A 27,546-nucleotide genomic window follows, 5' to 3' on the forward strand; every position below is an offset into this window, starting at 1 on the left:
CATCCTAGCTTCGGCTAAAATTTCAGTACTTCTTGGCGGTAATCCAAAAGGCTACTTTGGCTGCTCCTGTGGTGTCCGTCAAGGGGACCCCCTCTCCCCAATTCTGTTTGGAATTGCAGAAGACTTTTTCAGTAGGTGGTTATCCAGACTCGAAACAGATGGTAGTTTTGCCTGCATGAGGTACGGCAATGGTAACTCTTTCCCCTCTCATCTCCTATATGCGGATGATATGCTCTTGTTCGGTAAGGCAACTGTGAGAAATGTGAAAAGTATCAAAAGTCTATTCAAGGTTTATGAGAAGCTTTCGGGTCAGGCTGTTAGTTGGGAAAAATCGGCTATTTACTTTGGATCCACCGTTATTGGCAGCAGGCGTATGAGAATATCCTCGATCCTTGGCATCCGGCCTGCCCACTTGCCTTTTAACTATCTTGGTGTGCCCCTATTTAAGGGTGCCCCAAAGAAAAGGTATCTTCTGCCGCTCGCTGACCGTTTTTTAGCAAAGTTTAGCTCCTGGAAAGGACACTCTCTCTCCATGGCTGGCAGACTCACCCTGATCAAATCCTCAATTACTGGGGCTTTAATTCATTCTATGATGATATACAAATGGCCTATGGGAGTCCTGAACACCATCAACAAAGCAATCAGAAACTTTTTATGGAACGGTGATAAAGACTCTCGCAAGCTAATTACAGTACCGTGGGAAACTTGCTGCAAGAGTATCGACGCGGGAGGCTTGGGCATAAAGCACCTGTCCTGGTTCAACCATAGCCTTCTGGCAAAATTCTGCTGGGATTTGCTGCAGGGGAATAACTTTATAATCGACCTCTTAAAATCTCGCCTTCTGACTAGCTCCGGACAGCCCAGAAACTACATCTGTAACTCAACGATTTGGAGCTCCTGTAGGAAAATCTTCTCAGAGATCAGAAATCAATCTAGTTGGTGGATTGGTGAAGTTTCTCAGCTGAATTTCTGGACTGGCCATTGGATTAAACCTCCAATCGCTGATCAATTGGAAATCCCTCCCAAATTACAGGCTAATTATGTTGAGACTGTTGAAGAGTATCTCAATGAGGAAAACTGGGAAAACATCCATTTCTTAGCTGATAATTTGCAGTAAGAAATCAGGCGTATTAAACGCGGCCTTGACCCAACAGACACTTGTTATTGGACGCTTTCTCCTTCAGGAATCATCACGGCCAAAGAGTTCTACAAGCACCTTTCTGATTCTCCTTCGTCTGAATGGGGAAAACGGATTTGGACTAATTTCATCCCGCCCCGCAGGTCCTTTGTGTGTTGGCTTTCGCTGCATAATAAACTCTCTGTGCAGATATTGCTTCAGCAACGCTGATTCCATCTAGCCAGCCGTTGTGAGCTTTGCAAATGCAGTGAGGAATCCATTGATCACTTGCTTGTCCACTGTTCCTTTGCGAAGACTTCCTGGAATTTGGTCGGCCGGTTACTCTCAACGGTAATCTCTTGTTCGGGTACATTCTCATCCTTTTTTATGTGCTTGCTGCAGCGGAATTTTTCGAAGTCAAAAACCAGGCTCTGGCGAACAGCTATCATCACGGTTCCTTGGCTACTTTGGCGTCTAAGAAACAAGGCAATCTTTGACAGTGATCTCCCTTCAATCCAAATGGTTCCGACTTTGATTACCCACTATGTCAAGGAAATCTGCAATCTTGACCCGAAACCGATCAGGCCACCAGCTGCACCAAATTTCACCCTTGTGCAATGGCTACTGCCTCCTGCAGGATGGATAAAGGTGAACACTGATGGTTCAGCCAATGGATCCCCCGGCCCAGCAAGCTCCGGTGGCATTTTTCAGAACTGCAGGGGATTTTCTAAGGGATGCTTCGCCTTTCCAATCTCTAGCGCCCACGCTCACATCGCGGAGCTGAAAGCAGTAATGTTTGCAATTGAATTAGCGTGGGAGAAAGAATGGACGAATTTGTGGATCGAATCAGACTCAACCTTTATTGTTGATCTGTTAAATAGGCGCTCTACTGTAGTCCCCTGGACTATCAGACAAGACTGGCTCAAAACTCTTGCTCTCTGCAGGAACATGACCATCCGAATATCACATATCTTCCGAGAAGGCAACCAACCGGCGGACGCCTTAGCTAACTTCGGCCTCAATTCCTCCGGCATCACATGGTGGCCCTCTGCGCCATCCTTTTGCTCTTCTTTTATTATTAATGATCGTTTGAACCTTTTTTATTTACGCTATTCCTAGTCTCTTGTACACACACTCTTCTCTTCTTTTAATTTATTACATTAGGGCTTGGAGTTGGTGGAGGCCTGGGGTGCCGACCTAGTTGGGATGTCAGGCTAACTCAACTCCTCGTTCCAGATTCTTATTAAAAAAAAAACTACGTTTTAATGAAAACACCAGAACTCACTTCGGATCAATTACAGAAGTGCTACATAAAAATCTATTGAATTGAATAAACTTTATTAGATGAATTATGAATTTGATACAAGTTTACAGAGAAAAAGAAGCATGGAAGCTTTCAACGACTTTCAAGCGAACGGTTTGTCAATCCATTCCTTGAACCTCATTTAGAGTTTGTCAGGCTCCTGGGGCGAATCCTCTACTAAATCTTCTCGCTGAATCTTCAGAATAGTGACGGTTCATTCGACTACCAAAATGTAAACTAATATGAACAAATCTTAATCTAAATCTAAACGCTACTGTGTTTGTAATTATTTGATAAACAATGTGTGTACATCATATTGCTTTTTACAAAATCGAACTTCTAATTCTGAATTGCTTGACTCAGAATTTCTGCATTAATTTTGTACTAAGTCTTCTCTTCTATATTCATCATCAACTCTGAAATCAACTCTTTATTTATAGATGTTGAAGAGTCGGGTTTAAGGAACGTATCTGCTGCGAAGAGGCGTTCTTATCCAATCGAACGGACGCGTTTCGTCGAAAACAAACATGTGCAATTTATGCTTCCTGAAAATCTGAACTTACTGAGAATGTAAATTCTCGACCGAGAATGGGGGAACAGATTTTTAGTCTTCGAAATGGTAAGGGGGAGAGCTGGCCGATGCGTGTCGCGATCGAGAATAGAGGATCCTCGGTCGCGACACAGAGTGTTTTTCTCCGTCTCTGACTTCGTCCTTGTCCTTGTTTCGGCGCGTTTGATTTTCGTCGTTTTTTACTCCTTTTGTAGGGTTTTCCTTCGTTTTTAACCTCTTTTCATTCCTATTTGGTTTTTACCAAATATTTAGGTACCTTGCATGGAAGAAACATATTCGGATGTAAAAGTACGCTAAATAGATATAAACAGTACGATTTTATCTCAAAACTGATGTAGATATTAATGATATTTTAAGTAGATTTTGGGCTTAACAAGTAACAATCATCGCACTTCACTCGTGACTGTTAAGTATGATTTTTGAGATACACAACTAAACTCATACTTGACATTCAGTCACAGACCCTTTAAGCGAATGATTTAAGGGCAACATGAAGTCATTTAAGGTAGAGATCTCGAGTTCAAGTTCAAGTCCAAGTCCATACTCTATAAATAAAACTTTAATTGAGAGAGGATCTAATGAAATAGTGTTTTATGAGTTTTGTCACACCCGACCCTAGAGGACCTCAATCGGCATCGGACGTGAAATAGAAAGATCATAATCAACACTTAGGAGTCTGCAATTTATCTCAATATCTCAATATCATATTATATTACAATTGAAATACCAAAGTTTTAACCATAATTCTAACAATAAGCAGCCAACTTCCAAACCCCGTCTAATCGGTCGATAACCTTCTCTATATCTTGTACTTTCTCACCTAAAAACATTAAAACATTTAAAAACGTGAGACAAAAATCTCAGTAAGAAACTATCAGCTATAAAAACCAACTTTACTTAACATAGCTATATATATACATTTATAAAGGGATTTAATCAAAACCTTATAAAAATATACTCAAAACTTAAGTTCATATTATATATATAATGCATCTTATCAAAACGAATCAAAATAACTAAACGTTTTATCAACCCAATTCATAATCAAATAAATGTTTTATCAAACCAACTTGTAATCAAATAAATGTTTTTATCAAACCAACTCGTATTCAATCAAACGTAAAACCTTATATCAAAATCAATCAGAACCGAAAACATAATCCAAATGAACTTAAAATATTGTATCCATCCTCGAGTTTCTCCCCTTAAGTATCAATTCATAACCACATATATAGTCGAGACGTCTCTTAACATTGCCTATCTCGTATGGTCTTACCCGATACTTCACTGCCATACCCAATAGGTCTTCAGACTGTGTACACAGGCCATATCCCTCACTGAAATGGTCTTCAAATATAAAACCACCGATCCGGATAACTCTCGATGGATATAAAATCATAAAATCATAACGTGCTCAAATTTCATTTCACAATCAAATTCCAAACTATTTCATAACCATAAATCATTTGGCTTCGATTAGCCCTTTTGTAAAAGTAACCACAGTTATTCAAAATATCAATCCGTAATCAATCAAATTAAGCCTTAAATCAACATAATCAAGTAAAATTTGAAATTCACATAGAAGCATAGTCAATAACTTCATTTGAACCATAATTTCACAATAAAAAGCAAAATCGTGAAAAACCCCAATTTTACAAAATTCCTGTATAACCTTAAAATATCTATTTCTGAAAATTCTTTGATTATATATATATATATCTATATGCATAAAACTCAAAATATAGTTGATAGCTACTTACCTTGACTATTAATTGAGGAAAATACACCCGATCGATTCGTCTCTAAATTCTGTCTAAGACGTTTCCCTCCAAACACTGTCGAAACTCAAAAACTCTTCGGTTAGGACTTAGATCTATGCATAAGGATGCTATGGTTCCAATTTCGAGTGATTCGGACGGTCGAATCTCCGTAAATAAAAAAACGGTGGAGAAACGATCAAGAGAAAACTGATGAATCTTAAAAGGAAAAGAAAAGAAAAAGAAAAAGAAAAGAAAATAATATAGATAGTGATGCTGATAGAGTATATCAAATATTTAGAAGATTTGAGAAATATTTGGTCAATATCATGTTTGATCCTCTATCTTTCTATAATCTTTTAAAAATTATCCTAAACTTTTAATTTACACATAAAACCATCGAATTAACTCCAAATTTTTCTATAGCACCAAATTAATATCACATACCCCGTAATTATAATATATACTAATATCAAAATATAAATTCTAGAAATTTAGACACGAACGTGACAAGTTTCGAACAGAGTAATCAGATAAATAATAAAAATAGATAAGCCTCAAATTATATTAGTAAAAATATAATACTTAATTAAAAAAATTCAGTATCAAATTATGTTAATAAAGAAAATAATACTTAATAAAAAATAGGGTAAAGTAAAAAAAAAGCCTCGTCCTTTCACGTATTGTTAGACTCGTACCTGAAAATACTTTTATCCAAATGATAGTTGAGCTTTTTCACTTTGCTAAGGAAAATGATTGAGATTTTTTCGTTTTACTAAAAAGAAGAATATTAAAATTAGGGAAAAGTACAAAAATAAACCTTGTGGTTTGGCCCATTTTCGAAGTGCACCCTGTGGTTTAAAAGTTTGCAAGTCGGTGCCTTGAACTTCATTCCGTTAGCAAAGAGGGGTAAAATTGACTAACGGTGTTAAAAGTCAAAGGGAAAATAGTTAATTTGGTCCTTATATTTAATAATTTTATAAATTAAGCATCCTTATTATCTAACTATCACAAACAAACCCCAAAATAAAAAATTAAAATTCAATTATACCATCTTCTCCATTACTCTTTAATTTTTTTCTTTCTCTCTCATCTTTTTTAATTTTTCTCTCTCTAAAATTAAGTTTCTCTCTCTAGAATCACAGTTCAATAATTTCTTCCCATTAAAAAGAAATTACTCCTTTTCTTTTCAGTTTCTGTTTCAATTTAATTACGTCATCTTATTATCATTGATTAATGGGAAGAAATTATTGAACTGTGATTCTAGAGAGAGAAACTTGATTTTAGAGAGAGAAAAATTAAAAAAGATGAGAGAGAAAGAAAAAAAATTAAAGAGTAATGGAGAAGATGGTATAATTGAATTTAAATTTTTTATTTTGGAATTTGTTTGTGATAGTTAGATAATAAGGATGCTTAATTTATAAAATTATTAAATATAAGGACCAAATTAACTATTTTTCCTTTGACTTTTAACACCGTTAGTCAATTTTACTCCTCTTTGCTAACGGAATGAAGTTCAAGGCACCGACTTGCAAACTTTTAAACCACATGGGTGCACTTCGAAAATGGGCCAAACCACAAGGTTTATTTTTGTACTTTTCCCTTAAAATTAAAATGAACATTTATGAACTCAAAATTGAAAAATCTAAAGATTTGATGAAATTTTAAGCCATTTTAATTCTTTAACTTTTTAATTTTGATGTCATTTAGGTGTTGATTGGTGATGGGAGAGAAAATGAATGTTTTAACGAGAAAAAACTCTGAAATGATGATTTTGAAAAATAAAAAATCTGATTCCGTAGTTAATATGGTATTCAACAACTTTAGTTTTTGGAATTTTCCATTTTGAGGTTATTAACAGTCATTTTTATAGTGTCAAACTAAAATATCATCGTTTTTAGTAAAACGGGAAAAGTTCAATCACCGTTTGGACATTTTTTATTTCAGGTGCCAGACAATACGTAAAAGCACAAAACTTTTTTTTTTACCCAAAAAAAAAAGATTATAATGATCCAAAAGTTCTTTTTATACGATTGTACCAAATCAAATAATATTTTCTTCCAATTTATCATGTTCCTCCAATTAACAAAGTTGGCATTCGCTTCTTCCTAAAAAATTAAAAGCTTTTTTCTGTTTTTATAGCAGACCAGTGTAGAGGTAAAATTGCTAATACTAATGTTAGAAGTATTTTATACCTTAAATATACCTTATTTTATATTAAAAATAAATTACAAATTTAATTATTTACAGAAAGAAGAATACATTTATATATAAGGTAAATTACACCCATGGCCATTGAACTTTACCAATTTTTAACATTGTGGCTGATAGATTTCAATTCTTAACGGTATAACTACTGAATTTTACACTTTTTAACACCAGTAGTCACTCAACTCCTCAAAATGATCGTTGACGGTCTCAATAAAAAATTTGAAGAGTTAATGATATTTTAAGGAACTTTAATTCTTCAAAATTTTCGTTTTGAGATCATTTAAGTGTTGTTTGGTTAGGAGAGAGAGTGAATTTTTACAGAGAGAAAGCTCCAAAAAATGTTATTTTGAAAAATAAAAATGTAACTTCATAATAAATAGGCTTAATATACAAATAACCCCCTGAACTTGTCCAAATGTTGCAACTGTCCCCTCCAACTTTCAATTGTAACAACTTATCCCTCGAACTTGTCTAATTGTAACAATTTACCCCTTGAACTTGTCCAATTGTAAAATATAGCCCCAAATTGCTGACATGGACTACAATTGAAAAAACATGTGAAATGCAAAAACTGCAACGCTCGTGGAGTGTGATAATCAGATATTTGGCGTGATACGAATCCGAGAAAACGCTTTTACTGTTGCTTCAAGTACGGGGTAAAAAAAAATTTCAATTTGGGGTTACGTTTTACAATTGAACAAGTTTAAAGGGTAAGTTATTACAATTGAAAGTTGAGGGGGGCAGTTGCAATATTTGGACAAGTTCAAGGGGTTATTTGTGTATTAGACCTAATAAATATGGTTTTGAACAACTTTAATTCTTGAGTGGCTCCATCCATAGCCTTAAGAATTAAAGTTCAGTGAGCATAATGTAAAATGTGTAAAGTTCAGTGGACATGGGTGTAATTTACCCTATATATATATATAGCCAAATGTAAAGGGCGGGGATGATCTCGTGTACTTTTTGCTTTACCAAATCTATCTTCATCTTCACCGTGTTTTCCCAGCTGTGGTTTGAGATTTTTGGATTATTGCTCCAGCTCTCAGCTCATTATTGCTCGTTGGATAGAGAATTATTTGGGATGTGAAGACAGGGAGATGCGTAAGCCTGATTAGAGCTCAATCTATCTATGCCGGTTACATCACTGCATTTTCCTTGATTTTTCTTACAATTCCGCCAATGGCTCGTTGCTAGATCTGGATAGCAGTCGTGTAAGTTATCTTCTTCTTTTATTTGTTTGTTCTTTTTGATTCAGTTTGAATTGTGGATCATAACTACTACTCCTAAATCAATTTCAATTTCCAAGAGTGAATATACGTTATATTGAATTTCAAAAACCAACTGGATAACAAGTCTCCTTCTGCGCTTCTTCGACACCAACTCTCATCATTTTCGCCCATTCTTTTTTCTTATAAATCTCCATTACCCACACCTCCATAAAATTACCTTCTTTGCCTATAACACCAAGCTTCCCCTCATATTCTGTCAGCTGAACATGTTTATAATCGTTACCGAAAGGAAGTGAAAACACATCGTACTTTTCATCATCAACGTCAAATGCCAAAACCTTTTTTGCAGATGTCAGCCAGTGAAATCTGCCACACACAGAAATAGCTGGAATCCAACTAAAAAAGTGTTGGTCACATGGCAATTTTACTTGCTCAATCTGCCTCCATTTAGCAACCATTGAATCAAAAATCTCACATCTAAGACAGTTATATTTTCCGAAGTAACGATGCTTTGGTTGGGATAACCTCACTATCTTGTAGTGTAAAGGCTTTGATTTTAAAACCTTAATGGCTATCGACTCAGTGAAATATTTAGTCTTCGGGTTTGGAATGCGTTGCCATTCTTTAGTGAGAGGTTTGCACACATAATATCTAGGAATCCTCTTATCCTCAATACAAACCAAAATCCCTTGTACGGACTGAGAGGGTAGAAAATGGAGAGAGATGTTATGATTTGGATTTCCACCAGAGAAAAAAGAAGCAGAAGTTTGATTAAATCTCAGGGTTTGTAAGAAAAAACCCGATAAAGTGTTGGTTCTTTGAGAATGGAGATTTAAGAAGGAAGAATCGTAAGTAAGACAGTTGCAGTCCTTAGAAACGAGTTTACAAGTTGCTAGAGTGTTGAATGATGAACGAGATAAAATCTCGAACAACATATCGGAAGGAACTTGAACTTGGGTAGAGCTAGATTCCATTGAATAGGATAGAAGAGAGTTGATTGAGCAGGGAAATAATTGGTTTTGGCAGTGGCGATAGGAAGAGTTGAATGAGCAGGGTATATATAGTATTTTGAAACTTGGGAATAAATATTCCTTAAACAACTTGGATTTCTATTGCTGTTACTAAATATTCCTCTAGACTTTGATATTCTATTGCTGTGTAAATTTCTGTTTTTAAATAAAATTAACACTAGAGTTAGGTTTCTCATGTCCGACTTCTATTAGGATTTGAAAATATTTATTTATATTACTTTTAATTTAACCTATTAAGCTTAGAGGATTAATTTAGTATTATATTATATTATGTTGTATAATTGCAGTGTCAATACTTATAAGTTTTACGCAAATAATTAATTAGTAAAATTGGGTAGAAAGAATCCTTAAACAGGTCTAGGCAACTATAATTAGTTTATGAGTCGGATTAAACTGTGTTTTAATAGGATTCAACATGCTTTTGCGAAAGTTACTTCGCCCAGACATAGTCCGGCACTGTTATTTTAGACGGGATGTATTCAAGCTTAACAGTAAATAATTTATTATTCCTCACCTTTCTTAGTCTTCCTATTTTGAAAACACATTATAAGATCCCTAACTTTTGTTAATATTAACCATTTAGTTCTTTTGTCTTTTTTTTTATAGATTTTGTACTGTTATATTTGGCATAAACAGACAAATAGAAAATAACAGAGTAATATGACCATTTTGTATCTACTATGGTTATCCTGAAAGCTAAGACATGTTGGATTAAAAATCTAAAAAAACTAGGCAGAAGGACTAAATGGTTAATATTAATAAAAGATAAGGACCTTAAAATATGTTTTTCAAAATAAATGGACTAAACAGTGTGTTAGGTAAAAAGACGATAAAGTAATAAATTATTTACCCAAAATAAAATCACAAGCCAATCCAAATGAGTTTATCTAAAAAAGGATGCCGTGCAAAAATACATCTAACATTTTAGAGTAATTTTATCATGATCCATTTTTATTTCTAATGGTTGCCGTCAAAAGCAATTTTACCCCCTAACATTGGCAAAATATGTCAATTTCAGACATCATTATAAACATATATTTTGTTCCTTATTCTGCGCCAATTGTATATCCCTTGTTTCTAAAAAAGATTTCATATTTTTTTTTGTGACTTAATAATAGAATTGGAGATTAATATTTTAAATTTGACGAAAATATTTGAATATTTTTTTCCAACCCGTACAAAATAAAATATATTTTTAATTTTTTTTGGAACAGTGATATGACAAGCACGTTGGAAATGATTGATTTTTATGTATGACATGATAGTCAGATAAAAAAAAGAATAAAAATTATATTTATTATGTACTTAATTTAACTCTTTGAAATTGTCACGTGGCATACACGTGGTTGTTTCATGACTGTCATGTTATAGGTAGCCGAGTTCTTTCCAACGTATTTGCCATGTCACTATTCTACTTATTGTTTTTATCAAAACAAAATAAAAGTTTAATTATTGAAATTCAACGACCTTTTTGAAACTGATTTGAAAGTTCAGCGACTATTGGTGCAATTTATCCCTCATTTGCTCAATAAATCCATGTGTCAAAAATAAAGAAAGCTTTGAGAAAACTAAAACATATATCATTTTAGTAAGTTCAAAAGATGATTAAACAGGTCATTTTAAGTAAGTATAGGAAGCTAAGTATATTAAGTACATAGTGATCCTATGGAAACAGCTTCTTTTTTAAAAGTAGGAATTAGCAAAAAAAAAAAAAAAATCTAACCAAACACTTAAAACTCTCATTTTGATCGTGAAAAGGAAAATATGAAGAGAGAAGGAAGTAACCAAACACTCCCTTAAAGTGAAAAACAATGCAATAACTTTTCACATAACCTAATACATCGGTAGTCATTTAAAACTTGTCCAAAAAAGTCTAATGACTCTCTAATTTGAAAACGAATGATTAGCATCTTGAAATTACTTAAAGTGACATTATTAACCTTCTAAATCTTACTTGGTAGAGAAATGAGAGGTTTGGACAAGTTAAAACACGATATTCCTTTAAACAAGTTTAAAGTCTCAATAAGTAACTTTAAACAAGTTTTGATCAATTTACGCAAATTCAGAGTTCAATAGATCACTTTAAGCAAATTTAAAGAGTTAGTCAGTTGTTTGAGGAGCAATCGACTTTTATGACCAATTTGAAAGTGTTGTGTATACATTAAGTCTTTTAGATATAGTGCAATTTTATGCTTCATTTTCCGTTATTAAGGTCCCATATTGTATCGTATCAACAACGTTGGTTTTAAGGATGTAAATGGAGTGGGGATTCCCCGTTTCCGTTGGTGACCCACCCTGAAGAGGACAGAGAATCTCCGATGCATAGGACGGGGATGAGGATAATTTTATTCCCCATGGTGGGGATGAGGATAATTTTGTTCCCCGTGGTGGGGATGGGGATCCTTAGCGGATTCTCAATTATTCCCGTTATAATTGCTTTTTTTTTTATGATTTAAGTATATTTTAAAAAAGTGATTGATTGTTTGCAATTTTTAGTTTTTTTATGGTTTTGAAAATTCGGTTTGATTCTCCTCAGAGAATGGGGCTAAAGTTTTTGGAACATCTGTAAATTGAAAATGAGTTTTTGGAACGGAGATTCCCCACGGGATGGGGTAGGGACAAATCTATCCCAGTCTAACTTGCGGGATGGATACGGGGAATGGGGAACGGGGATGGGAAATGCATTCCCACCCTGCCCGTCCTGTTTGCATCCCTAATTGCTTTAATGTTGCACTGTTTTTCACGTTAGGAACTCGATCTCCCCCGGTAACCCGAAATTCATTTTTAGCCCTTAATCTTTTATTATATAATCAAACTAACAAACATTAACTTATTTATTAAAATGTGACATTGATTTATTTATTTAATTTATGCAGTTGCAACTATTGGGTTGTCTAGCTGGAGTGGAGATGATGATACTAAGGGATGTGGGTTACCGAGTTAAGCTTGGAAGTGGAGTAGCGGCTGCAAGTACTTTCCTCCAAAACGCCACTCCTCTTATTCCTTCTAGGATTTAATAATTCATATATCAACTCAACTCTTGTAAAATATGCAATATTTCCTTATTTTCCCTGTCTACTCTTTCATGTCTTCAAACTCCATTGATTTGTACATCTTTGCTTCTTAATTACTTATCTTTCCGCTTCAAACTAGGGCTGAACACAAATCTTAGAAATACTTTAACCAGACCGTATGCAAAGATTTTAAATTAAAGGGATAAGGTACTAAAATAGGTTTATAGTTTTTGGAAAATAGCACATATATAGATTTAAAGTTAAAAAAAGGTATCAATTTAGGCCTCGATAACCGCACCTAACACGTCATTTATATTATTCCGTTAAGTTCTGTCAATTGTACGTGGAGAGAGAAATCAAAACTTAATGGAGTAATATGAATGACGTGTCATCTTCCGCTATCGAGCCATAAATTGGTACATTTTTTAAAGGGTAAATTCCAAAAAAAAAACCTGTGGTTTGATGTTGTTCCAAAAAAAACCCTTGTGGTTTGTTATTATAAAAAAAAGGACTGTGGTTTGCGCCGTTACCCGAAAAACGGAAAATGGCTTAACACCGTTAAAGTGCTGACGTGGCACATGGGTAAAACGGGAAAATCAAATTTTTTTTATTTTTTTATTTTTTTTATTTTAAATTACAACCTTGTCACTATTTTCATCTTCTCCAATCCATGATTTACTAATCTCGAAAGGATTACCAGCTGGACTTGTCCCCAAAGAGGTTAATTTGAAGAAAATGGGTATCTGGAGGTGTTTCTGGAGGGGCCTTGCTTGACAAAGTATGAAAATAGGGTGTTTTTTGAAAGTGTGCTAAGAGCTAATCTCACCTATCGTAGCCTAAGCGGCGTCGTTGGATTAACGCAAGAAGAACTGTTTCTATGGCTTCCTGTCAAAGATATAATCGTGGATGATCCTAATTCTGGGCTTATTCTTTTTGACATTGGCGTCGCTCATAAACAACTTTCTCTATCTCTTTTTGAAGAACCTTCCGATTGCAAATCTCAAGGTATGTTTGTTTTCTGGGTTTGATTTTGTTTTTTTTTTTTGTGGGTAATTGAATAGATATTGTTTCTGCAGCAGTTTCACATGAATTTATGTTATATTAATTAATGAAACCGCTTGTGATTTTTAAACATTAAGCCTATATTGGTGCTATTTTGTACGTGGAGCCTAAATTGATACTTCCCAAAAACCAATTTTGATACCTTATCCTAAAATTAAATTAAGGAAAAAGTATAAAAGTAAACCTCGTGGTTTGGCTGATTTGCAAAGATAGTCTCGTGGTTTAAAAGTTTGTAAACAAGGTACGTGATTTGTGCAATCAAACATTATGTGTTAAACAGCGTACACGATCTATAATTAAAGGGTTAATTACAAAAATGGGTCAAATGTGAGGTCCATTTACATATTTAACCCATTTACTCAACCTACTACATATCTACACTGATTTTGTGTGACTTTTCCATAATACCATCAATATTTACGTGCGTCTCGCCCCCTCCCGTCTGACTTCGCAGATTCGATATTATGCGAAGCCTGCGAAGCTAATGTTTGAGTTTACTTGATGAATTTAATTAGCATATGCGAAGCCTACGAAACTAATGTTTGGTTTACTTGATGAATTTCATTAGCATATGCGAAGCATGAATGTGTTTTGAAGCTAATTCGCGAAGTGGTATATAACAAAAAAATGTCAAACAACAACGGATTCTAACATTAAAATCATAACATTATCAAAATTTACAACAAGATTGCTACAATAAACTCCTAACAAATCACTTCAAAGTGAACCTAATTAACCTGGTACCAATTTTGAAGCGGATGAGTAATTTCTCTCTCTATAGGAAGTCCAGACCTTTTGGGATGAGAAATGGAAGTTCAGACATTTTGGGATGTACGTGTGGATGGACGTGTCCCATGGTGCACACCAAGATTGACACAATCTCTCATAACCAACAATTTTAGGAGTGAATGTGCCAATCTTCAGGCAAATTTCTCCCTGTACAGGAAGGAAAATTATCTCCCCCTGCATTCGAGGACGCCGCCTTCTAGAAAGGGATGTTATGTAATCAACCACCTTCAGAAAAAATTAATCGAGGCAGAAAAAAAGACGATTTTGGCTTCACGAAATGAGGATTAGCGAAGCATGCGAATGTAATGTGCAGGGAAAGAGGTGATTTTACTTCGCTAATCGATGTTTTCGCGAGGTATGCGAGGTCTGAAACGTGACGATCCACATCGCATATCGATGCTTTCGCGAAGTCTGCGAGGGAAAACATGAACTTTTCTACTCGCAGACTTCGCGAACTAATCGATTCACGAAGTAGATCGTCACGTTTCACGCTCTTTCTCTTCGCAGATCTTCGCGAAATCATCAACTACGCGAAGTGTATTCATGAAAAGGTAGAAAAAACAGCATATACTTACATTTTTCGCGCCTTTCACCCTTAAAATCGACAATAACAATGTGCTAAACTGGGAAAAACGATGGAAATAACGTAGAATAACCATTTCTTTGATGGTAACAAGAAGAAAGAAACCAAGTAACGAGCAGGAACAGGAAGATGAAGAACCATGGCTTCGTTTTCTAGGATTAGAAAGTTGCAGAATCAAGAGATGAAGAGAGGAAAAAGAGAAATTGATTGTGATTTGGCGAAATTGTGCAGATTTCGTGCAATTTAAAGGAAGATAGGAAGATCAAAAGTCTTCAAATCATTAATGGAGGAGCCAACTTTTTGCCTAACCAAGGAGAAGGGGGGGGGGGGCGGTCGTTCGCGTTGTAGGAAGTGGGAAGGTTAGTCACACAAAATCAGTCTAGATATGTAGTAGGTTGAGTAAATGGGTTAAATATGTAAATGGGCCTCTCATTTGACCTAGTTTTGTAATTTTTCCATAATTAAATTAAAAGAAAAGTATAAAAATAAACTTTGTAATTTGACCGGTTTGTAAAAATAGTATCGTGCAGTGATGGATTCAGGACTCACCGAGAGGGGATGTTTATTGTGATTTATGGATGCTAAATTGACATATTTTTAAATATTTTTACATAAAAAAATTAAAGTATTGTTCTCAGTTTCCCTCGATTTTTGACGCTTTTCAGCGACCTATGAGTGCTCAACCCTCAACTAACTCCTCTGGATCCGTCCTTGAGCTCGCAGTTTAAAAGTTTGCAAATAGGAGTATGCGCTTTGTACAGTTTGTAAAGTCAAACATTGTGTTAAAAATTATTATCGTTCTATTTACTCCAAAAGAGAATGATTTGGAGCAGACTTTGCGAATTACCTTATATATAAGGTTTGACTTTACAAATTAACTAAACCGGAATTATTTTTTGATCTGAAATTTGGCTTAAAGATCATTTAACTGTAAATTTAACAAATCTTAGAACACTGTTTACAAACTTTTAAACCACGAGACTATCTTTGCAAATCGGCGGGGTGGGAAAAAAATCCGACCAAACTGTTTCCCAAACCAGAAACCAAAAATCCGAACAAAAAAATCGATTAACCGAACGGATGGACACAATTTAGGTTTGTATATGTTGACTATAAATGTTAACGGTTTAGGTTTTGTATTTTCAAAAGCCGACACTTTCGGTTGATCTAACTGTTTATATTATTGTTTGATTCAATTAATTTATGTGTAGAGATTAAATATTTAGATTAAAAAATACGGTTAATTGTTATTTTGGTAAACCATTATATTTAGGTTTAGATAAAATTAGATCTGTCCACGGACTCAGATACCCGCCCGGCCCAGGCCCACTAAAGCCCGTCTATATTTTAGACGGGTTTGAGATTAATAAAAATAACACGGACCGGTCCAACCCGGTATGCCTATTAATATTAATTAATAAATGTATATAGTTCTATATTAAATATTTATTTTTAAGTATAATCTTTATTTTTTATAATTACTAATTATATATATATATATATATATATATATATATATATATGGGTTCACTCTTAATGGGTATTACTCATTTATCACCATCCATGGGTATTATTTAATAGCTATTGGATCAAAATCCAATGGTCTAGATTTAAGTTTGTTCATTAATATTACATTTGACCTTTTCAAACTTATAAAATGGCTACCTAATGACATCGCAGTTATTTAATAATTTAATTAAATAAAAAAAATTAAAATTCTGCATGCCGGCAAACAACAATGGCATTACTTCATGCCAAGCAAGCAATAACTCCAATTTCCAATTTCCAATTACTATGTATTAAATTCCCAACGAAATACAAAGAATTACTGTTATATAGAAGTACTCCTATTATCATTAAATTTTATATGTAATTAATGTTTCTACTATAATTTATTTTTTATTCAAATTTTTCCTATTATCATTAAATTTAGATATGCTAATAAATATAACATGGCTGATAGAACAATACACTAAAAAATATAATTTATTATCATAGAATTATTAACTGCATATCCGTTGAGTAAATTATCATAGAATTATTAATCGTAGGCGAATGTAATTGACTAATTGTATATCCATTGGTTATGATAAAAGATGTCATATCTTTGTATGAGTTAATAATAGAATTGGAGATTAATAAAATGTAATTTATTATCACAAAAGTAGAATCTCCGTTGAGTAAATTACTCAAGGGATAATTTACAAACTTAAACTTAGTCAAATATAATTTATTAATTGCATATCAGTTGGTTATTAAAAAATATTTCATATTTTTTGTGAGTTAATAATAGAATTGGAGATTAATAAAATGTAATTTATTATCATAAAATTATTAATCTCCAATTCTATTATTAACTCACAAAAAATATGAAATCTTTTTTAATAACCAACGGATATGCAATTAGTGCAGAATAAGAAACAAAATATGTGTTTTATAATGATGTTTGAAATTGACCCAACTTGTTAACGTTATGGGTAAAATTGCTCTTTGCTAGAAACGTTAGGGATAAAATTGCACCATTTTAGATGTTACGGGTAAAATTGCTCATATACAGTAAAACCTCTATAAATTAATAATGTTGGGACTATGGAATTTTATTAATTTATAGAGTTATTAATTAATTGATAAATTAATAATTATTAATTTATAGAGTGATTTTAAATTTTTTAAAAATAAATTTTAAATTACTAATTTAAATAAAGTTTTTGTCTAAAATCAATGAACAAATAAAATGAAATGTGCATTATATAAGTTAATTGAATTTGGAAGTTCATTGTATTTATGTTAAAAATATTCAATGTATCACATTCAATGAATTACTATATAAATTTATAATGATGTGTTGTTTCAAATTATACAAAAAATGAGGATGAAGCTTAGGATAATTCAATACTTTTAAAACCAGTCAAAGGAAAGAAAGCAATTATAGCATCATCCACTCTTTATAATTTTTTGTTACAATTTGAGAATGATACACTAGAAATTTTGAATGCACTGAGAATAGTTAAAGATGAAATTCAACTAGATTTAAATTTTAAGAAAAAACAAAATACTATATGTAGAACTAGATTTCAATCTAGAAATCTAAAACAAAACAGACCAGAGTAAAGAAAAACAACACAAGCATGATAACTAATGTAAAACTAACACTATAATAAGGGTACTGCCGATCTCTTCTCATTTTCCTCCTCGACTTCTTATTGGAAAACTCATTCTTCAAATCACAGAGCTCGAAATCCGATCTAAACGGAAAAACTGCTTCATGCATAGAGAGGTTATCCAATCTCACTTTTTGAACACCGTTTCCGTTGTTAAACTTGAACCACAAGAAGCTATAATATTCTGGATAACAAGTCTGCTTCTCCCCTTGTTGGACACTAATTCTCACCCTTTTCCTCCAGTCTTTTTTCTTATAAATCTCCATTACCCACACCTCCATGAAATTACCATCTTTGCCTATTACACCAAGCTTCCCCTCATATTCTGTCAGCTGAACATGTTTATAATTGTTACTGAAAGGAAGTGAAAACAGATCGTACTTTTCATCATCAATGTCAAATGCGAAAACTTTATTTGCAGATGTTAGGCAGTGAAATTTGCCACTGACAGAAATAGCTGGAATCCAACTATAAAAGTGCTCGTCACGTGGCAATTTTACTTGCTCAATCTGCCTCCATTTACCGACCATTGAATCAAAAATCTCACATTGAAGACAGTTGTATTTTCCGAAGATTTGTTCCCTTGGTTGCGATAATCTCACTATCTTGTAGTGCAAAGGCTTTGATTTTAAAACCTTAATGGCTATACACTGAGTGAAATATTTAGTCTTGGGTTTTGGAATACATTGCCATTCTTTAGTGGTAGGCTTACAAACATAGTATCGAGGATTCCTCTTATCCTCAATACAAACCAAGATCCCTTGTACACACGAAGCTGTAATCGTTACAGAAGGAGAGGGTAAAAAATCGAGAGAGATGTTATGATTTGGATTTCCATCAGAGAAAAAAGAAGCAGAAGTTTGATTACATGTCATGGTTTGTAAGAAAAAACCGGATAAATCGTTGGTTCTTCGAGAATGGAGATTTAAAAACGAAGAATCATAAGTAAGACGATTGCAGTCTTTAGAAAGGAGTCTGCAAGTTGCTAGAGTGTCGAATGATGAACGAGATAAAATCTCGAACAACATATCAGAAGTAACTTGAACTTGGGTAGGAGTAGAATCCATTGAGTAGGGTAGAAATAGTGGTTTTGGGAATAGGATCGTAGTTGTAGTATATATAGTATTTTGAAACTTGGGAACAAAGAATCCTAAAACAACTACACTAGAGTTAGGATTAGGATCGGAGTTAGGTTTTGTCATGTCCGACTTCTATTAGGCTTAACTGTACAAACTTGGGGATAAAGATTCCTTAAAGAAGTTGGATTTCTATTGCTGTAAATTTGCGTTTTTAAATAAAATTAACATTGCTGAAAACACTACACTAGAGTTAGGCTTCTTATGTCCGACGTTGGGGTAAAATTGTACTATTTTAGACGTTAAGGGTAAAATTGCTCCTGACCCAAAACGTTAGGGGTATTTTTGCACCTTAACCCTATTTTTTTAAAGGACTTCTATTAGGATTCGAAAATGTTTATTTATATTACTTTTATTTTAGACTATTAAGTAACTAGGCTGTAATTAAATTTGCTCGTGGGTCGGGTTGGACCGTCTTTATTAGGGCTCAGCAAGTTTTTGCAAAAATTTCTTAGCTCAGGCATAGTCCAGCAGCTATTATTTTAGGCGGGTTAGGTTCGAACTTAAAAATTAAGTCACAAGTCAATCCAAATAAGTCCATCCAAAATATATATGTGTATATAGTTTTAATAAATAATATTTAATTTATACTTAAATATAAATAAGAAAAAAAATTAAATTTAATAATTAATATTAATAGAATGGACTAGGCTGGGTAAGTTCGTACTATTTTTACAATATCCAAGTCTGCCTTAGATATATACGGGCTTTTGGGGGTCTGTTTCTACTCGGCCTATTAGACGCTAGCCTAGACGGGCCGGATGGGTATCCGTACCTGTGAATAAGTCTCACTGCAACTAGAATAATCAAACAAATTATCATAGAGAAATTATACTATGCGACTCCGTACATCATGTTATTCGTGCAACAGACCAATAATTTAATATCATACCATATATTTTAGAATTTGGTATTTATTAAATTAGGTGTTAGAGTTTATATTTTAGCCTAGGGTTTAAATTTTGAGATAAGTAATTAACTAAAAATATATTAATTAATAAATTAATTAATTATACAATGTTAATATTACCTTTGTTGAGGTGTAACATGACATTAAATTATTCATTTGGCTTGATGAGCCAAGGAAATAGTAAAATCTTTTTATTATCAAAATGTTTTATCGTAGAGCATCAGTGTGGGATAAGATCAATTTTACCTTTAAAGTTATTGAGAAAGTTCAATTTTACCCTTATTATTCAATTTTATTCTCATGGTAGCTATCCTAACTCAATTTTACCCTATTTTGAGTGAAATATGTTCCTAATTTTCGCTATAAAGTTTATAACATAGGGCTAAAACTGGACTATTTTGTATAATTACGATAAAATTCAACTTTCCAAATAATTTCAGGTAAATGCCTCTTATCTTTTTTTTTGAATAGATATATAGTTTTGTTTTCAAATTAATAAAGAATGATTTTTTGATAAAACTATAGGATTAATTTAGTATTATATTATATTATCTTGTATTAATTTGATATTTTAATATTGGATTTCTATAATTGCAGTGTCAATACTTATAAGTTTTACGCAAATAATTAATTACTAAACTTGGGTAGAAAGAATCCTTAAACAGGTCTAGGTAACTATAATTAGATTTGTTAATCAATCGGATTAAACTGTGTTTTTATATGATTCAGCAGGCGTTTGCGAAAGTTGCTTCGCCCAGACATAGTCTAGCACGATTATTTAGACAGGATGTATTCGAGCTTAAAAATCAAATCACAAGCGAATCCAAAATAAGCTTATCTAAAAAAGGATACCGTGCAAAAATATTTCTAACGTTTACAGTTTGGAGCAATTTTATCATGATTCAATTTTATTCCTAATATTTTGTAGTCAAGAATAATTTTACCTCTAACGTTGGCAAAATAGGTCAATTTTAGGCATCATTATAAAACACATATTTTGTTCCTTATTTTGCATCAATTGTATATCCGTTGCTTCTAAAAAAAGATTTCATATTTTTTTACAATTTAATAATAGAATTGTAGATTAATATTTTTAAATTTGACGAAAATATTTGAATATTTTTTGCCCAATTCCTACAAAATAAAGTATATTTTTAAATTTTTTTCCGCAACTAGTCATACGTTTGTGATCTGTTACTAATGAGTGATAAAATAACGTATATGTGAAGTGTAGATGACAAGATTCATGACCGAGAAGACAGTTTGATCGATTATATGTCAAATTAACCTAACTTGTCGACGTCAGGAGTAAAATTGTTATTAACTGCCAACTTTTGGGTTAAAATTGCACAATTTTAGACGTTAAGGGTAAAATTGTTCTTGGCTGCCAACCTTAGAGGTAAAATTGCACCATTTTAGACATTAGGGTAAAATTGCTTCTGGTTGTAAACGTTAAGGGTATTTTTGCACATCATCTCATCTAAATCAACCCTGTACTAGATATAGGCGGGCTTCATTGGGCACGAGTTAGGTGGTTCTGAAGTAACGATGCAAGTGGGGGCGGGGATTCCCCGTCCCCGTTGGTGACCCGCCCTGATGTGGGCGGGGAATCACCGATAAGAATTCCCATGGGACGGGAATGTAGATAATTTTATCCCCCGTGACGGGGATGGAGCGGGGATGAGGAATGGTATCTCGTCCAGTGGAGATCCCCGCCCCCGCCCCGTTAATCCCCGATGGAGAATCCCTGACGGATCCTCAAGTATTCCCCATTACAATTAAAATTATATTTTAAATATTATAATTTATAACATTTAACTTAAATTAAATTGAATTATTTTCAAATAAAAGCTTAAATGGGATAAATAAAATATTAGCGAATGATTAAATGGATATTTTTTCTAACCTAAACTAAACTAAAAGCGTAGCATCTCTATCATTAATTCGAACAAAACCTAAAATTAGAAACAAGAAGAGAAGGAATATATACTGATTTTTTAAAAATATAAATGGTGATTCCCCGAGGGGACGGGGATGTGGAATATGGAAAAAGTGTTTTTAAACGGAGGTGGGGGACAGATCTGTCCCTGTCTAACTCGCATAGATGGGGACGGGCAATCCCCAACTAGTCGGGGATGGAGATGGGAAATGCATTCCCCGCCCTGCTCCGTTTGCATCCTTATCCTGAAGTCATTTTCATTGTCCAAGCTCGGCACAGTGGATGCCCGTCTAGACGGGCCAGATAGATACCTAGACCCTTGAACATATCATATTGTAACCGAAATAAAAAAAATATCATGGAGAAATTATATCGCAACTTAGTGCACCACGTCATTTGTGCATCAGGCCAATATTTAATATCATGTCATTTTTTTTTTTAGAATTTGGTGTTTATAAATTAGATTTTAGAGTTTATCTTTTAGTGTTTAGAGTTTATATTTTAGGCTTTAAATTTTTAGATAAATAATTAATTAAAAATATATAAATTAATTAATTACACAATGTTAGTATTTTTTTTATTGAGGTGTAACATGATATTAAATTGATTTTCCTTGAAAATATTAGAATTAAATAACAGTCAAACCAGTCTTTTCAAATTTTCAATAGCATAGGGTTAAAATTGATTTTCCTTAACATTATTATAGTTAAATTTGCACAATTTCATATGGCTAAATTTACTTTGTTTGAAAAGTCAGAGGTTAAATTTGGTCATTGTCCCATTTTGTTTTATTAAGGGTCCCTTTTCTCTTATTTCGTCTAAGACTCATAAAAGGCCAGGACCGATCCTGGTCGTGTTTAGTAGGGCTCAACGGGTTTTTGTAAAAATTTCTTAGCTCAGGCCTAGTCCAACAACTATTATTTTAGACGGGTTAGGTTCGAGCTTAAAAATTAAATCACAAGTCAATCTAAATGAACCCATCTATATTTAATAAATAATATTTAATTTATACTTAAAAATAAATAAGAAATATAAAAAATTTAAATTTAATAATTAATATTAATAGAACGGGCTAGGCTGGGTCAGCGCGTACTATTTTTATAAAATTCAAGTTTGCCCTAGATATATACAGGCTTTAGCGGGCCTAGGTTTGCTCGGCCTATTAGACGTGGGCCTAGACAGACCGGATGGATACCTGAAGCTGTAAATAAGTCTCATCGTAATCGGAATAAACAAACAAAGTATCATGGAGAAATTATAGTATGCGACTCGGCGTACCACTTTATCCGTGCATTATTGATATCATGTCATATATTTTTTGGATTTGGTGTTTATAGATTATATTTTAGGGTGTAAATTTATAGATAAATAATTAACTAAAAATATATAAATTAATTAATTACACATTGTTAATATTACCTTTTTTTTTTTTTTTTGGTAGAATATTACCTTTAATGAGGTGTAACATAACATTGAATTATTCATTTAACACACGAATAACGTGGTGCACCAAGTAAATACTAAAATCTTTTATTATCAAAACGTTTTACTACCTGTCTATAGGGACCAATGGGAGTATTCTAATTTTTTTCGGGATAAATCAATTTTGCCTCTAAAGTTATTGAGAAAGTTCATGTTTACCCTTATCGTAAGAAATAACTCAATTTTACTCTTATGGTAGAAATTTTAACTCAATTTTACTCTTTTCGAATGGAATATGTTCCTAATTTTCGCTATAAATTTTATAACATAGGGATATAAACTGGACTACAAAATATAAAGATAAAATTTAACTTAGTGAATTTGATTTTTTTAATAGTTGGTATATATAATTTCCTTTTCAAATTAATAATGATTCTACTATTAAACAAAACAAAATTGTTAAAAATTTATGTATCCTATTATCATAAAAGAACAATAAAAATTTAGAAACTAAAATAATTTATTAGAAGCTTTATCTAAACCAGAGAAAATTCAAGTAGCCTTAAAATGTGTTTTTGTTACAACTTAATCTCCAATTATCTCTTACATATTTTATTAAAACCTTATGCATAAAATATTGAAAATTTAGGGACTGGATATGCTAAAAATAATTGGTCAAAAGTATCATAGATAAAACAATAAAAATATAAATTAAAAGATTCAGTAAACTAATTTTTGGTGTAATATCAAAAATAGAATTGAAGATGATAAACAGACCACCAATTCTAATTAGCATCACTAGAATAACTGTGAACATCATTCATATACTCATCTCTTCAGTCTCCGCCTTGCTTCTGCTTAGTCATTCTTTAAATCACAGAGTTCGAAATCTGATTGAAACGAAAAAACTTTTTCATACCTAGAAAGGTTGTCCAATCTCACTTTCTGAACACTGTTTCCATTGTTAAACTTTAACCAAAAGAAGCTATAATATTTCGGAACCAAATCAACATTAGCATTACAAAAACTAACTGGATAATAAGTCTGCTTCTGGCATTCTTCGACACTAACTCTCATCATTTTTCCCCATTCCTTTTTCTTATAAATCTCCATTATCCACACCTCCATAAAATTACCTTCTCTGCCTATTGCACCAAGTTTCCCCTCATATTCTGTCAACTGAACATGTTTATAATCGTCACTAAAAGGAAGTGAAAACACATCGTACTTTTCATCATCAATGTCAAATGCCAAAACCTTTTTTTGCGGATGTCAGCCAGTGAAATCTGCCACACACAGAAATAGCTGAAATCCAATTAAAAAAGTGCTCATCACATGGCAATTTTACCTGCTCAATCTGCCTCCATTTACCCACCATTGAATCAAAAATCTCACATCGAAGACAGTTGTATTTTCCGAAGTAACGTTGCGTTGGTTGCGATAATCTCACTATCTTGTAAAGTAAAGGCTTTGATTTTAAAACCTTAATGGCTATGGACTTAGTGAAATATTTAGTCTTGGGGTTTGGAATATATTGCCATTCTTTAGTGAGAGGCTTGCAGACATAGTATCGAGGAATCCTCTCGTTCTCAATACAAACCAAAATCCCTTGTAAGGATGAAGCTATAATCTCTACAGAAGGAGAGGGTAAAAAATCGAGAGAGATGTTACGATTTGAATTTCCATCAGAGAAAAAAGAAGCATAAGTTTGATCATATCTTATGGTCTGTAAGAAAAAACCGGATAAATTGTTGGTTCTTTGAGAATGGAGGTTTAAGAATAAGGACTCGTAAGTGAGACGATTGCAGTCTTTAGAAAGGAGTCTACAAGTTGCTAGAGTTTTGAATGAAGAACGAGATAAAATCTCGAACAAGATATCAGAAGTTACATGAAACTGGATAGGAGTAGAGTCCATTGAGTTGGATAGAAAAGAGTGAGAATCGGAGTTGTTGTATATATAGTATTTTGCAACTTGGGAATAGAGAATCCTTAAACAGCTAGGCTTAGGCCCAGTTCTTTTTGACTGAAATTAAATTAAATTAAATTAAATTAACTTAACTTAACTTAACTGAACTGAACTGAACTGAATACTACTGAACTTAACTTAACTACACCAAATAATTAATTGAACTGAACTGAACTGAATGCTGTTGAACTGAACTTAACTGAACTGAACTGAACTTACTTATGCTCAAATTAAGTAAAAAAGAACAGGGCCTTAGGCTTCTATTAGTATTTATTTGGAATTCTAAACATGTTGCTGTAGAAATTAAATTATACACTTCTATTAGGATTTGAATTGGACTGCAATTAAATTCTAAACGTGTACTTAGACGGCCGGACGTGTACCCAGAAACTAGAACAAAAAAACAAATTATTATAGAGAAATTATATTATGCGACTCGGTGCACCACGTCATCCATATACTAACCAATAATATTATATCATGTCATATATAGCTTAAGGGGTGTTTGTTTCAGATTTTCGGAGGAGCGTTTAGCGTTTCACTCCAAACCGCAGAAAATATAGCGTTTTGGAGCTTTTCATAAACAGATGTTTGTAGTTATTTGTTACTGACAAAATTAGCCTTCATATTTCCATAAAATTAAAATATGTTTATTCTTTAAATTGCTTATATTTCTACAACATAATTACCGGAAGAATAAGGTTTTGTTGCATTCAATAATTTTATTTTTTGTTTTTTGTATAAATTATTTTTATTAATTTGTGTAACATATTTTTTTTATTTGATAATAGGATAAGGTGCAAAAATACCCCTAACGTTTATAGCTATATGAGCAATTTTATCGTTGACGTCTAAAATGGTGCAATTATACCCCTAACATTGACAAGTTGAGTCAATTTGAGAAATAATTCATCAAACTGTCTTCTTAGTCATGAATATTGTCATCTACATTTCACATGTACATCATTTTATCATCATTAACAACAAATCACAAAATATAATTTTTTTATTGATTAATTTAAAACATGTCCATATTAGAATTTTAAATCCGAACAACAACAGTTCAATATAATTTACCAAATACTAATAATTAAACAACTAATAACAAACAGCTAACAACTTACTACAATTGCAAACCGTTAATAGCAACTGCAACCGCAACAGCTATTAGTTAACAGCTGAATCAAACAAGTCCAAAAATAATAATTAATTAATTATGTAAAGCTCATACGTTTTGAAGTTTATTTTACAGCCAAATCTATTGAAACCGGCATTTTCTTGGAAATTAATATTTTTATTTTCTATGGTTTTTTTTTAAATATTTTCTATGGTTTTTAGTTTTGCAGCGGTTCATGTTCTAATTTGAAAATTCATTTTTTCCTATATTATTTTTTATGACAAGCTATAATATTTTGGAGTATTAATACGTCAAAATATTAGTCTGGGATAAAATTACCATTCCACTAGTTTAAAAATATTTATCATTTCTTTATTAAATAACTTTCTTTTTTACATTTATCTAAATAACTTTATTTTTTTCTCACTAATATTCGTTTTCTTTTCTTGAAAGAAAAGAAGCAAATTCATTAAAAGGTCAAACGTTTATTAAATTATCAAGTAAGAGAGGTCATATAGAAGGACTCTCGTGCTAATAAAAAGGACTAGTATGTAAGTAAGTGTCTTGATTTGAATTTTTCTATTAAGCATTCGGTCTTCCATATCATTCGGAGGACTCCTATTTCACAATTGGACACGTGTAGTGTGACCCCACATAATAATTAAAATAGTAGAACCTCTTATAATATATGTGGATCCGTGTTACACCGTTACACGTATCAAAATATGTATGGGATGTCCTTTATTTGACATGGAGAATCGAGTGTTTCTAATAATTTACCATTGAATAGCTTGACGCCAAATATAAGATAATTGGAACCCCACCCCTTATTTAAAATAACCCTAAAACTATGCACCACCGAATCGATGTTTGAAACGAATCGATATTTGAAAAATCTGCACCACCGAATCCATGTTGTAACAATGAGTTTAGGGGTTGAATCATTTATTAGAAGATGACTGAGGTTTTTCGTTTTGTTGGTATTGGGGTAAAGTAAATAAAAAAAATTATGTCGGTATCTGAAAAAAAATAAACGGTGATTGAGCTTTTTCGTTTTGTCAAGAAGATGACAGAGGTTTTTCGTTTTACTAAAACCAGGGATTTTAAAATTAAAATGAGCATTGACGATCACAAAATTGAAAAATTTAAAAACTTGATGATAAATTAAGCAACTTTAATTCTTCAACTTTTTAATTTTGAGGTCATTTAAGTATTGTTTGGTGATGAG

The sequence above is a fragment of the Euphorbia lathyris genome, chromosome 6 (genome assembly GCF_963576675.1).
Source record: "Euphorbia lathyris chromosome 6, ddEupLath1.1, whole genome shotgun sequence".
Classification (NCBI taxonomy): Eukaryota; Viridiplantae; Streptophyta; class Magnoliopsida; order Malpighiales; family Euphorbiaceae; genus Euphorbia; species Euphorbia lathyris.